Source organism: Psittacula echo (assembly GCF_963264785.1).
Source record: "Psittacula echo genome assembly, chromosome: 7".
NCBI lineage: Eukaryota > Metazoa > Chordata > Aves > Psittaciformes > Psittacidae > Psittacula > Psittacula echo.
Window position 1 is genome coordinate 19,601,835 of NC_137740.1, and position 13,976 is coordinate 19,615,810.

Genomic DNA, 13,976 nt, shown 5'->3' on the forward strand with positions numbered 1-13,976 from the left:
ACGGGGGATAGCTCCACCTAGCGTGTATCTCCCTCTATTGCTCCATACCCTGCCTTATATAGATGTTGGGCATACATACATATTCATGAGGTTACGTATGGATTACGTAATTTTTCCAGAAAGTTCCCCGCATGCGTACAAAATTGTGGTAGGGGTCTGTGAGGGTCGTTTACTTCTTCCAGCAGTCTTCATCACTTCTGGCTGCCTTTGACGCATGCGCAGTAAATGCTCATACCAGCTTAATTGGATCGTTAACACCAAAGACCTAATAATCCTTCTAGCTTCCTACTTATCAGTTAGTTTAACTGTAGCCCATCCTGGACACCTGCCATTCCCGGATACTCCTTATCCCTATGTCTCGTTATTCTAGACTATTCTTCTTAAAACTATGTCAACTATAACGACTTATCTTGCACAAGAATTCTCAGTGTTTTCTCTAGCTGTACTGTATTTTTCCCTCTGCATATCATGCCCCTCAGTAATTTTCCACTGCTACTGTTACAAAGCCAATAAACTTAGCATTACTTAAAACTAATTCTAAAAGTTTATATATTCCATTTTATGATTTTATGGCCCCCTTTGTTTCAATAGGATAGGATAGGGTAGGATAGGATAGGATAGGATAGGATAGGGTAGGATAGTTAAAGAGATTTTCTTTTTCAAAGCCATAGGCAAGACATAGATCATAAGCAGCCGTTATTGAAAAGTCTTAGAGTTACATTAGTATTAGTAATGTATGTTACAATTCCGTAAGAGGGTACACTTAGCATGTTTTCACACTACAATTAGTATAGTTTATTTATATTATTAGTACAGTGTATGTTAGCGTAGGTTTGCACTACGATAAGATTTACCACTTCTATTTACAAGTACCAACATGTAGCTCCTAGTCCACATAGTTCAGGAATGCCAGTTTAGGTCTTTTTTGAGAGGGTAAAGATAATGCGTTTCCATAGTTTACTTTCCATTACATTGCATATGAAAAAGGTGTTTTTAATTGCTTTCCTGCAATCTGTATACCTAAGTATTAAACGTTTTTCCACTGGTATTTGCCTGGAGTTAATCTATGTTCTTACCTTAGACTTTCTTACTGCATGTCAGGTTGGGGGTTTTGTTTAACACCTCACACCATCTCCGTTGCTCTGTTCAACTTCATCACTTTTACTGTTGGAACTTCTTCCAGCTCCCCCAACTCATCTTCCTTGCCCCCTTGAGAACTTGAAACACCACGTTTCAGCTGAATGCCCTGTAGGTGTAACCCTTCAGCTACACCCTTCCTTCAGCATTGTTTTCATTTTCAACATCACATCCAGTAACAAGGTCATGGACTGGTTTTAACACCGCCAGCATTACTGGCGTGCATCTTCTTTAAATTCGTGCAGTTTTTTATGAGGGTGGCTTCTGTGTTTCAACAACAGTGGGGCTAGAAAGGGTTGTCCATGTAAACCAGTCTCACCTGCGTTACCCATCGAGTTGCAGCAGCTTATCATGAGCTCCGTATAGTCCAGTTGCACGCTGCAAGAGTGCAATGAGCTTGTTGAGAGCTAAAGGTAAACGGCAGGAAAGCAAAAACCATCCCAGTGTTTCAGCCATGCACACCAACCTGCTACTGCTCTGTAATATTTTGTGCTCTTTTCTGAGCTTGCAGTTTAATGATTTCTGCTGCGGCTAGCTGGGCCTCTGAGATTATACACAAGTTTTACAACTGCTTCTTCATGAAATTGTTCTCTTCTGGTGCAGCGAATGATTTCTACAGCAAGTTAATAAATGTAAAATGGTTTTGAGTGTTTGCATCTCTTCCCCATTGTCCCCATCGTCCCCATCATGGCATTTTCCCCTCCTGGCCTCACAGCCATTACTCTGTTGGGTTGTTTTTTTCCCCTCCTCTTCACACAATACTAAGGGTTGGAGTTTACCCAGCACAGCTGCTTATTCTACCTCTTAGCACAGTCCCTCTTCCCCTCAGACCTCTCACACAGATGACCTGCCATTCACAAGTCACTTCAGCACTAGGGGAGACTCCTCAAGTCACTGCCAAAGTCACACCGAGTCCCTGAACTATGGCAGTTGCCTTTGCCACGACTTTCATGACAACTGTCAACTGCCTTTCATGTTACAACAGCAAAGCCAAGAAGAATGATTACACTGAATTTAAGCTGCCTCCTGCTTTTTTCCTAGGGATACAAACCAAAACAATACAACCTTACTCAGTTTCCTTCAGGATAAATACAATCTATCTGTGAACTAGGAATTTCATATTGCCATATTGAGAGTACACCACCACTTGTCCTTTCCTAAACAAGGGCAAAGACAGAGTTATCGGATTACAAGCACTCTTATTGCAGATATTCATTTTTAGGGTCTGTCACCGTAACCTTTCTTGGGAACAAGCTGCTTTGTCAGCTGGCTTGCTACTTAGACTCTGTAAAACCTGTTGCTAGCTTCCACTGCTCTGTCACCAGACTCACTGGGGTAGGCACTTGCTGGGTGTTTATTCCCATCAGCTGGGGGCTCCTGGGTTTCAGCTCTCATGCTCCGCAGCAGAGCAAAAACTCCATACCAAAAGGAGGGGGGAAGGAGGAAAAGGAGCCCTCTGTGCGTCATGAATCAGCCTGGCAAATTCTTACTTTCCCCTTGTTAAGTTCTGCTAACGCAAACTCATTTTCAAGGTGTCTGAGCAAGTGCATGACTACACACAGCACAAGGCACCTTCACATTTGGGCTGTGGGTGCTAAACCTGCAGGAGGCTCAGAGGGGACACCCCTTCCGTGCCTGTGCTGTACCATACCCCAGGCCGGCGCAGTCCCTACCCTGCGCGCAGCAAACAGGGTCTCCACCAGAGCCCGGAGGATGGCTCAAGCCTGAGCTCCTCCTTGCCCTCAGTTCTGAAGCCCATTACGTGAGTTAAAAACAGGAAACAAACAAACAAACAAACAAAAAATCAAACCTCCCAAAACCCCAACCACGGAAAGTGGAAAAATAATGGGCAAATGCACAAGCGTTTTAGCTGGCTTCTTTTCCAGAACAGTCAATTCTGAGTAGGGCAAAGCCTGGGCAACATCAGCCAAGGAGCTAAAAACACAGACAGGGAAAAACAGCAGGTGGAACCACTGGTCATCCGCCAGATCTTGCATGCGAAAATGCTGTCTATATGTGCACACAGGTATGCAGATAGGTAAAAGAACAAGCAGCTAGAGGGATGCCTTATCTGCTCTTAAACTGACATATTCAGTTAATTCAGGTATTCATTAGTTCTTTTTTTCCTCCCCTGAAACCGCCATCATGCTCCTTGTACCGCTCACTCCCAGAGTCAACTAGAAGAAAAAAACCACACACACAAAGAAACCCCAAACCAACCAACCCACCCAATGCTGTTGTCAAGATGCTTTTAATAAACTGCTACTGCTCTACTTCAGGAAATCAAAGTTAATGAAACTCAGCCTCCCTGAGCATCCAACCCAGCTCTGCGATAGCGTCATTTCCTGAGAGCAGGGCTGTTGAGGACCATTTAAAGAACACAATGCAGCTGTACATGCGAGGCTAAACACAGAGTGCTGGCATAAGCAGACCAAGGAGAAAAATAATGTTTGCTCCTTACAGACTGTTTCAAATAGGAAGTTCTGGGAGCAGAAGATATCTTGTGCTTAACCGCTATGCAGTCGTAAAAAGAAACACAGTCTGTAAGAGCGATGATTGCTTAAGCAATGACATAGATTGTTGTGTCTAAAGCACATATCAGCTAGAAACAATAAGAAGGAAACGGTTGCGAAAAATGGTGAGTGAGTAACCTGTAGAGGAATATTTGTGCAGCGGGTTTTCATTGGTTATTTGTCATAACACCCTTGTAAGCTTTAAAGCATATAACCAAGTGACTTTGTTAACTAAACGACTCTGTACCTCCATGGAGTCCGTGACATCACACACCACAAATGGTGCCCAACCTGAGCTGAAGAGAATCGCAGGCTGAAGATAGCTGCGGAAGTCCGGTGGTATACCCCATTCGGCTGGACAGGTGGATTAAGCTGAATTAGAGGATCCTCGTAAAGATTCATCACCAGTCACTGGACGACAAAAGTGAGCAGCCATGGGTAGATAGACTGACCCCTTGATTTCGATATGGATCAAAGCACAACAAAGGAGCAACGTCTCCATAACGATCTGCTACGGTGTATTTTACAAAGACAAGGCTTTAAGGGAACCCAGCTTGAACTGGTTAAATTGCTGGTCTGGATCAGAGATCATTGTCCCTGGTTCTCATCGACTGTCTCCTATGAATTGACTCTGTGGCAGTGAGTGGGATAGGAGTTGCAAGCAGCCCAGACATTGAAACCTAACTCCCTAAAGGGACATTTATTGACTTGGCGCATGGTTTACTCTGCCTTGCAATCTTTACAGCCAGCGGAACAGGTGCTGCAAAACGTGGCAGCTCCTAACCCTGAGGTGGCTGAGGCAACGGAGGGGAAGCAGTCTTTTGAATTGCTTGGCTCTGAGGTGGGCCCGCCCTCACCACCGGTTGATAATTTGATGAACTGGAGGATCCCTTTGATCTGGGAGTGATTGATCCGGAACCGGAACCTGATCTTTATCCACCGCTGACACCTGTTAAAGCTTTGTCTGCTGTGGCCCCCACTGCCAATGAAATCCTGCAGCAGCAGTGTAAACGGTTGCTGTCCCAGTCCTCTGTGGTGTGTCCATCACCAACTACCCCTCCACTTTATCAGCCAAAAGAACAAAGTCTTGGTCTATTGGGCAAATGTAGAGAAGAGGCTTTGCGACGTGGTGATTTACAATCAGTGCAAGCCATGCCGGTCTTCTATAAGCCTAATCAACCTCCTGAGTTCAGACAATTGCCTTATGATGTGGTAAAAGAGGTGCGGAATTCTATGAGAGATTATGGTTTACAAGCATCTTTTTCTATGAATTTGCTGCAAGCCATAGGGGAATCGTATACCATGACTCCAATAGACTGGAGACTTCTCCTGCGGCTTGTATTGTCAGCTGCACAATATTCATTGTGGTCAGCAGAATATAGAGACCTAGCCATAGCTCAAGCAGTGGAGAATTCAACAAATGGTGTGGCGAGTGGACAGCGGGAGTTATTAGGGGAGGGTCAGTATGCAACAGGGGCAGCTCAAGCGGCTTTAAACCATGTTGTTTTTACTCAAGCGACTATAGCCTTACCATCAGAGCACTCCGTAGAGTACCGGATCTGGGTAAAAGGGGAACTTCTTTTGCAACGATCCGGCAGGGGGTGCAAGAACCCTATGTACAGTTCCCCTATCGGTTGCAAACAGCTATACAGCAACAGATTGATTCCCCACAGGCAGCTGACTTGTTATTTTTTCAAGCTGCTATTGAAAACGCTAACACCGCTAGTAGACGGGTGATAGACCCATGGCAGAATCAAGTTAAAACAGTAACTGATCTCATAACAGCTTGTCAGAATGTTGGGTCGGATCAGTACAAAGCTGAGCTTCTCGCGGCAGCCTTATCTCAGCAGCTGACTGTTGCTAAGGCGGCAGCAAAATGCTTTCTTTGTGGGCAAGAGGGTCACATTAAGAAGGATTGCCCCCATCAGAATGGCAGCGGCAAGGGATCATGAGGGGGAGCCCAGTTTAGGGCTCCTACCCAACTTTGTCCTCAATGTCAAAAGGGCTGTCATTGGGACAATCAATGTCAGTCGAAAATGGACAAATCTGGTAATGTTTTGTCAAGTCCGGGAAATGGCCAGAGGGGAGCGAGGTCCAGTGCCCCAAAAGCTACAAACAGGGCCAATTGGCAAAGCTCACAATCCCCAGTCCGGGTGGGCAGCTTGCAAAACAACACACCCCCGATGGGGTGCAACCAGGGACCATCGTCAGTCAAGTCCAGCCCGCCACAGCAGGGAGTGCTGGGTTGGATTTGACCACAAGCCAATGCACCACAATCATAGACCAGAGTGTATATTTGATACCCATGGGAGTGTTCGGGCCATTGCCTAAGGGTCTGTTTGCTTTGTTAATCGGTAGAACCTCCAGTTCCAGAGCAGGGTTGTTCATCCTCCCAGGGGTAATTTATTCAGACTATATGGGGGAAATCAAAATTACGGCATGGACATCTATGCCTCCTTGCACAGTGCCTATTGCACAGTTAATTCTACTTCCCCTCAGTACATCTAATGCATGGCAGCAGCAATTGTCCTGCAGGGGATCAGCTGGGTTTGGCAGCTCTGGACTTCCATGTATCTTCTGAACGCAGAAGGTGACCACTAATCAAGCTCTGCTAACATGCAAGATACAGGGATCTCCTTTTACTGGTTTAATTGACACGGGTGCAGACGTTTCAATTATTCAACGATCTATATGGCCCCCTGAGTGGTCTTTGACACATGCAACAGCTGTAGTCTCAGGAACTGGAGGAACTCAAGTCCCTGAGCAAAGTGCTGTATTGTTATATGTCAAAGGACCGGAGAAAAAGGTAGCAATCTTGAAACCATATGTTCTGGATGTGCCTTATACCCTTTGGGGATGAGATCTATTGAAATAGTTTGACATGGCAATTACAACAAATTTTCAATAACGGCCATTGATGCTCAGCCGCACCTAAAATTGACCTGGTTGACAGAAAAACCAGTAGATCAACGGCCCTTGAAAGGAGAGCAGCTTCACAAAGCTCAAGACTTGGTTTGGGAACAGCTTTCTCTGGGAGATATCGTTCCATCTACCAGTCCATGGAACACTCCTAATTTTGTTATACCTAAAAAATCAGGAAGGTGGGGGCTTTTGCAAGATTTACGAGCTGTGAATGCCGTTATGGCACATATGGGTGCCCTGCAACCTGGCATCCCTAGTCCTACACGTACACCAGACAGCTGGTTTTTGCAATTTATTGACTTGAAAGATTGTTTTTTCACCATTCATTTACATCCAGATGATGGTCCCAAGTACTGAGTATCAATAATGATTGACCAATGTCATGGTATCATGGGATTGTTTTGCCACAAGGCATGGAAAATAGTCCTGCAACATGTCAACTTGTAGTTGCTGAAGCATTACCTAATGTGCAAAATTCTCATAACCAGATCAAGTTGTATCACTACATGGATGACATTTTGCTGGCATCTGAGACCGAAGTTCCATTGAAACAAGCAGCTTGTTGCCTTTCTCTGGAATTGCAACGTTATGGTTTACAAATTCCTCCAGAGAAGGTACAACGGCTTCCTCCTTGGCAATACCTTGGTAGGAAATTGTACAATTCCTGTTTGTTTCCGCAACAAATACGCATTGTTAAAAATATTGCTACTTCAAACGATCTGCAAAGGCAGCTTGGAACCATTAATTGGCTTCGTCCTCTTTTGGCCATCACCACAGAACAACTGTCTCCTTTGTTTAACCTTTTAAAAGGGGGTCCTGACTTAGCGTTGACACGAAAGCTCACTCCTCTGGCAAATGCGGCTCTCATTAAAGTGACATTTAAGATAACCACTGCCTTTGCACATAGTATAAAGCCTGCCTTGTCAGTACGCCTTTTTATTGCATTTAATAATTTTCAGCCTTATGGACTAATAGGTCAATGGGATGCAAATTCCTCTGATGAAAAGAAAACACAGAATCACAGAATCCCAAGGGTTGGAAGGGACCTCAAAAGATCATCTAGTCTAACCTCCCTGCAAGAGCAGGGTAACCTAGAGTACATCACACAGGAACTTGTTCAGGCGGGCCTTGAATATCTTCAATGTAGGAGACTCCACAACCTCCCTGGGCAACCTGTTCCAGTGCTCCGTCACTCTCACAGTAAAGAAGTTTTTCCTGATGTTCACATGGAACCTCCTATGCTCCAGTTTACACCCATTACCCCTTGTCCTATCACTGGACATCACTGAAAAAAACCTAGCTCCATTATCCTGACACTCACCCTTTACATATTTGTAAACATTGATGAGGTCACCCCTCAGTCTCCTCTTCTCCAAGCTAAAGAGACCCAGCTCCCTCAGCCTCTCCTCATAAGGGAGATGTTCCACTCCCTTAATCATCTTTGTGGCTCTGCGCTGGACTCTTTCAAGCAATTCCCTGTCCTTCTTGAACTGAGGGGCCCAGAACTGGACACAATATTCCAGGTGCGGTCTCACCAAGGCAGAGTAGAGGGGGAGGAGAACCTCTCTTGACCTACTAACCACACCCTTTCTAATGCACCCTAGGATGCCATTGGCCTTCTTGGCCACAAGGGCACATTGCTGGCTCATGGTCATCCTCCTATCCACCAGGATCCCCAGGTCCCTTTCCCCTTCACTACTTTCCAGCAGGTCAACCCCCAACCTGGGGGTTGACAATATGGGGTGACATGGGGTTGTTCCTCCAGATGCAAGACTCTACACTTGCCCTTGTTGAATTTCATCAAGTTTCTCCCCGCCCAACTCTCCAGCCTGTCCAGGTCTCACTGAATGGCAACACAGCCTTCTGGCATGTCAGCCACTCCTCCCAGTTTAGTGTCATCAGCAAACTTGCTGAGGGTACACTCAGTTCCGTCATCCAGGTTGTTGATGAAAATATTAAACAGCACTGATCCCAGCACCGACTCCTGAGGGACTCCACTAGTCACAGACCTCCAGCTAGATTCTGCCCCATTGACTACAGCTCTCTGCCTTCTTCCTTTCAACCAGTTCTTGATCCACCTCACTACCTGATCATCAAGCCCACACTTCCTTAGCTTATCTATGAGGATGCTGTGGGAGACAGTATCAAATGCCTTACTGAAATCAAGAAAAACCACATCTACCACTCTACCATCATCCATCCACCTACTTACTTGCTCATAGAAGGCTATAAGGTTGGTCAAACATGACTTCCCCTTGGTAAAACCATGTTGGCTACTCTTAATGACCCCCTGTCCTGGGTTCAGCAGTAGCAGTCATTTTTTCTCCTTCTTAGTAGCTGTTGCAGCACTGTGTTTTTGACTTTCAGCCTGGGAACAGAGCTGATAACACTGATGTTTAGACTGACCAAGGACTTTGTGAGTCTCATGCTCTGCCAGGGGGGAGGAGAAGCCGGGAGGAAGCAGGGACAGGACACCTGACCCAAACTAGCCAAAGAGGTATTCCATACCACAGCACGTCATGTCCAGGGATGTAGAACTGAGAGTTCCCGGAAGAGCTAGATCACTGCGGGGTGGGGGTGAGGTACCGGTTGGTGAGCGGTTGTATTCTCTTCCTTGTTATTTCCTTTATCATTATTATTATTGGTGGTAGCAGTAGTGATTTGTGTTATACCTTAGTTATTAAACTGTTCTTATCTCAACCCATGGGAGTTGCATTCTTTCGATTCTCCTCCCCATCCCTCCAGGAGCAGAGGGAAGAAAGGTGGGGGGGGAAGTAGACTGCGTGGTTCTGATTTACAGCCTGGGCTTAAACCACGACACCCCCTCATCCTTGACATGTCTAGAGATGGTGTCAAGAGTAAGTAGTTCCATCACCTTTCCAGGGATGGAGGTAAGGCTGACCGGTCTACAATTACCCGGGTCCTCCTTCTTGCCCTTCTTATAGACTGGCGTGACATTTGCCATCCTCCAATCCTCAGGCAGCTCTCCTGTTTCCCACGACTTACCAAAGATGATGGAGAGTGGCCTAGCAATGACCTCTGCCAGCTCCCTCAGCACCCGTGGGTGTATTCCCAAATTATAGATGTCCAGATTGCTTAACTGATCCCTAACCCAATCCTCATCTACCAAAGCAAACTCCTCCTTTATCCTGACTCTTTCTGGGGCTATAGGAATCTGGGGCCCCCGGGAAGAGTCTGCAGGAGTAAAGACAGAGGCAAAGAAGGCATTCAGCACCTCTGCCTTCTTTATATCCTCTGTCTCCAGGGCACCCACCTCGTTCAGCAGTGGGCCTATGTTGCCTCTTGTGTTAGTTTTATCCGCTATGTGTTTGAATGATTATTTTTACCACATTAATTTTCAAAAACCCTGGTAAGTGCATTAGAAATTATTATCTGTCTAATTTCTCAGGGTAGATTGCGTTGTCAGCAATTGCTGGGACAAGATCCTGATGTTATCCACCTGCCTTTGAAACCTTTTGAATATGCAACTGCATTCAGAGAAAGCCTATCATTACAGAGTGCCTTGGCAGATTTTTTAAATGACATTTCTCACACGTTACCTTGGCAAAAACTCCTTAATTCTTTAACCTCTTTGTCATTACAGCCCAAATCCTTATTGTCTGATTCTCCCATCCCAGGAGCTTGCACAGTTTTTGTGGACGGTTCAGGTAAAACTAGTAAAGCTGCTGTGGTCTGGCGAGCAGGTAACGAATGATTGGACCTCTGAGGTTATAACGTTATCTGGGTCCACACAAGTAGTGGAATTAGGGGCCAGTCACCATGCCTTTTTCTTGTTCCAACATGAAGCACTTCACGTTGTTGCAGATTCTGCATATGTGGTAGGAATAGTTCAGCGTATACAAACGGCCTTTATCAAGGAAGTTTCGAAAAAACGACTTTTTCAGTTATTAAATCTTGCCTATTTGCTTAAACAGCCACAACATCCTCACTTTATAATGCATGTTCGTTCACACACCCGTTTACTGGGTCCAATAACACAGGGCAATGCTGTGGCTGACAAGATGACTTTGTCAGTTGTTTTGCCACAGCAGTGTGAGCAGGCTAAATTATCCCATGACTTTTTTCATCAAAATGCCCATTCACTGTGTAAGCAGTTTTCTCTTAGCCTAGCACAAGCAAAGGACATTGTCCGTGCATGTCCAGGCTGTCAGCGTTTAGCTCCTCTGCCCTTATTGCAGGGGGTAAACTCTCGGGGACTAAAGGCTAATAAAATCTGGCAAATGGATATTACTCAAATCCCTTCATTTGGCCGCCATAAATATGTCCATGTTTTGATTGACACCTTTTCGGGATTTTTAGTTGCCACAGCTCATACAGGTGAGAAAGCCGAAGATGTTATTAAGCATCTGCTTCACTGTTTTGCCACCACGGGAGTCCCTGTGCAACTAACAACTGACAGTGGTCCTGCTTATAGTTCTCACTGGCTGGAATCGTTTTTACAAACCTGGGGCGTCATGCACCTTACTGGTATTCCTCACTCTCCGACTGGTCAAGCGATTGTAGAACATGCACATGGCATCCTAAAAGCTATGCTTGACAAACAAAAAAGGGGGAATACCCCAGGTGTGAGCCCACAGGAGCAATTGGATAAAGCTACCTACGTGTTAAATGTTTTAAATTTGTCAGGGTCTCAGAACTCTACTGCAAAGGACAGGCATTTTTCACCAAAGTCGGTTCCAGAAACGTACCCTAAGGGTTTTTAGAAGGATCTGCAGACGAAGCAGTGGGAAGGGCCTGTCCCTTTGCTTACATGGGCATGGGGGTATGCATGTGTGTCTCTTCCAACAGGACCGTATTGGATTTCCGCAAAGACTGTGAAGCCTGTGCAGAAAAGTGAGCCACGTAATGAGGACACCTCATCAGAATCTGTAGTGACCTGATGACAATAAGACAATGAAGTTTACTAGTTACTTGTTTATTTTGGTGACTGTTCATGTGTGTGCTGAAGGAACTTCTGTGTCTTGGGCACGTATTCTAGATCCGCCCCTTTTCTGGCCACTTACATGGTGGGTTTTATAGGGGTGCATCGATGAATTAGAGCTACCAACTGGGAAACACTGATCTGTGCAGTTGCACAGCTTAATCAAATGATAGAGCAGAAATAAAAGCTTCTGCTCTAACGAATGCTGTTTGAGATCTTGTTGCCTTGAAATTGATGTAGGACTGGGATGCTTTGTTTGTGTGCTAAACATGGTACTTAGAAACTGACTTGTTTAAATGTGTTGAGTACTTTTACCATGAGTGAAATGCGTGTAGTGTTTCCTCATAAAATACAGCTTATTTTTCAGTGCAGTGCTGATGGGTCTCTGCCTTTCCCCAAACCCAGCCCCTCTGCATTTGTTTCTGCTCTGGTAGGTCTAACAGCTTTAGTTTCAAATGCTCTTTGAACATTATGAATGCCAAATATCTTGGTTTGAGGTTTCATATTCCATTTGTTTACTTGGGAGTGATTGAGACAATATCTGAATACGGGGGCATATCAAAATATATATATATATCAAAATATCAGGGCACAAATTAGTACAGAAAGGTGGTTGTATTTGAAAATGTGGAGATATTTGAAGAAAGAAATGGACTGCCCTCTCGTGGCGGTTTTCTGTTGTACAAAAATGAGTTGGTTTGAATTAAACTGGAAAATAAATGCTTTTGCTCTGAATTGCAACACCGTGCAAAAGCAGAGTTAAAAGCAGCTGAGCTGTAGATGGATTTCATTCTGCAGTCTGACAAAGAGTTCTCCTTATTCATGGTTTAAGTGAATGGTTGGTTATTTATAGAAGATGCTTAAAATATTATGAAGTAGGAATAATAATGAGAACCATGGTGGTTATTTTGAAGTATGTTGTTCATATTGTTGAGCATAGGTGTCACTGCAGCTTTGCTATCCTCTGTACCAAATTCAGTCCTAGCCTTTTCAGCAAAGCCATTTTTTAAGTTAGTAAAGCCTATTATATGTGGAATTATAAACCAGACTTATTTCCCTGTCAGTTTGCTGGTTTGGAATTGGGTAGCTTGCCTTGTGGTTTGGTTTCTTCCCCTTTTCCACATGAAGGGAGCTATGCCACATGTGTGTACCATGTTGTTAATCAAGTAGCTGAGACAAAAGGGCCATTTGCAAAAGACCTGGGACTGCTGTCAGTGAGCAATAGAAAATATGAGGGAAAAAAAAGGTAAGAAGTATACAAACAAGTTGCCACTTTGTAAAAACAGATTCCACAGCTCTTGGAATTTTTTTGTTCTCCACCCAGAGTAGCCAGATGAACTGGTATGGGCTGAAGTCCATGTGCTTATTTTCTGCATATATTCATACCAGTGTGTCAGACCCAAGCATACAGAAGTGCTTTCACACAAACATGTGAAAACAAGCTATTGCACTAGTGGGCAGATATGTGATTGTGAAAAGGGTTATGCACATGTGGATTTCTCTCTTCAACATTCATGAATTTAACAGACAATCCACATTAGTGACACTTCTTGTTCTCCTGTATCTTTCCTAATTTTAACATTGATCCATTCGCTTTTATTCCCACACCTTGCTTTTTACTATGTTGCTCTTTTTATCTTAAACGCCAATGACTGAAAGAGCATATCACAGTGGATCCGGGTAGTCAATAGGTAAGTAGAATTGTCCCTGAACTCTATATAGACATTTCCATGAAAATACCGGGATGCTTAGGATTCAAGGGAACAAGAAACCTGGGTAGTTTTGTGCTCTGGGAATGGAGCACCAGCCTTGTGTTCACAGTCTGCTGTATGAGTGGAGTCAGCGTCCAACTGAAGTGAAATATGGCCAGAAAAGTATTTAGTGGTGAAGCCTGTCTGCTGTGTCAGTGAGAATTTCTTCTGTGGTACATTATCTACTTATTATTCCAGTGAGTATCTTATATCCTGGGAATTCTGTCCTTTCCCTCAGGAAAACAAGGAAAAATTCCTAAAAAAGCCTCAATCTGTATCATGGAGCTGTAATCCCATCACTCTGATCCCTTGAATTGTGTTCCATGTTTTCTGCTTTTATGCTGCTTTAACAGACCTGGTTCACATTTCCTTGGCTGAGATATTGTATTTATAGTCACCTCTGGTCATAATGTTTTTTCATAAATCAAACATCTGTTGCCCTAATTTCCTAGTCACTGAATTCCTGCTGGTTCACGGATATCTTTTAGATAAATGGAGTGCTTCCAATTTCAAAGTGCCAATGTATGAAAATTTTGGAGAGCAACGGTTCTCTGCCACATGAATACCAACAATATTTTGAAAATGAAATGAACCCTAAATAGTTCAAGACTGTGTACATTCAAGATGCATATTGAGTTCTAGGACTGCATTTGGACCTAGTACATTCAGATCCATATGAACTGCTCTCAATTCCTGAAGCAAAGCTCAGTT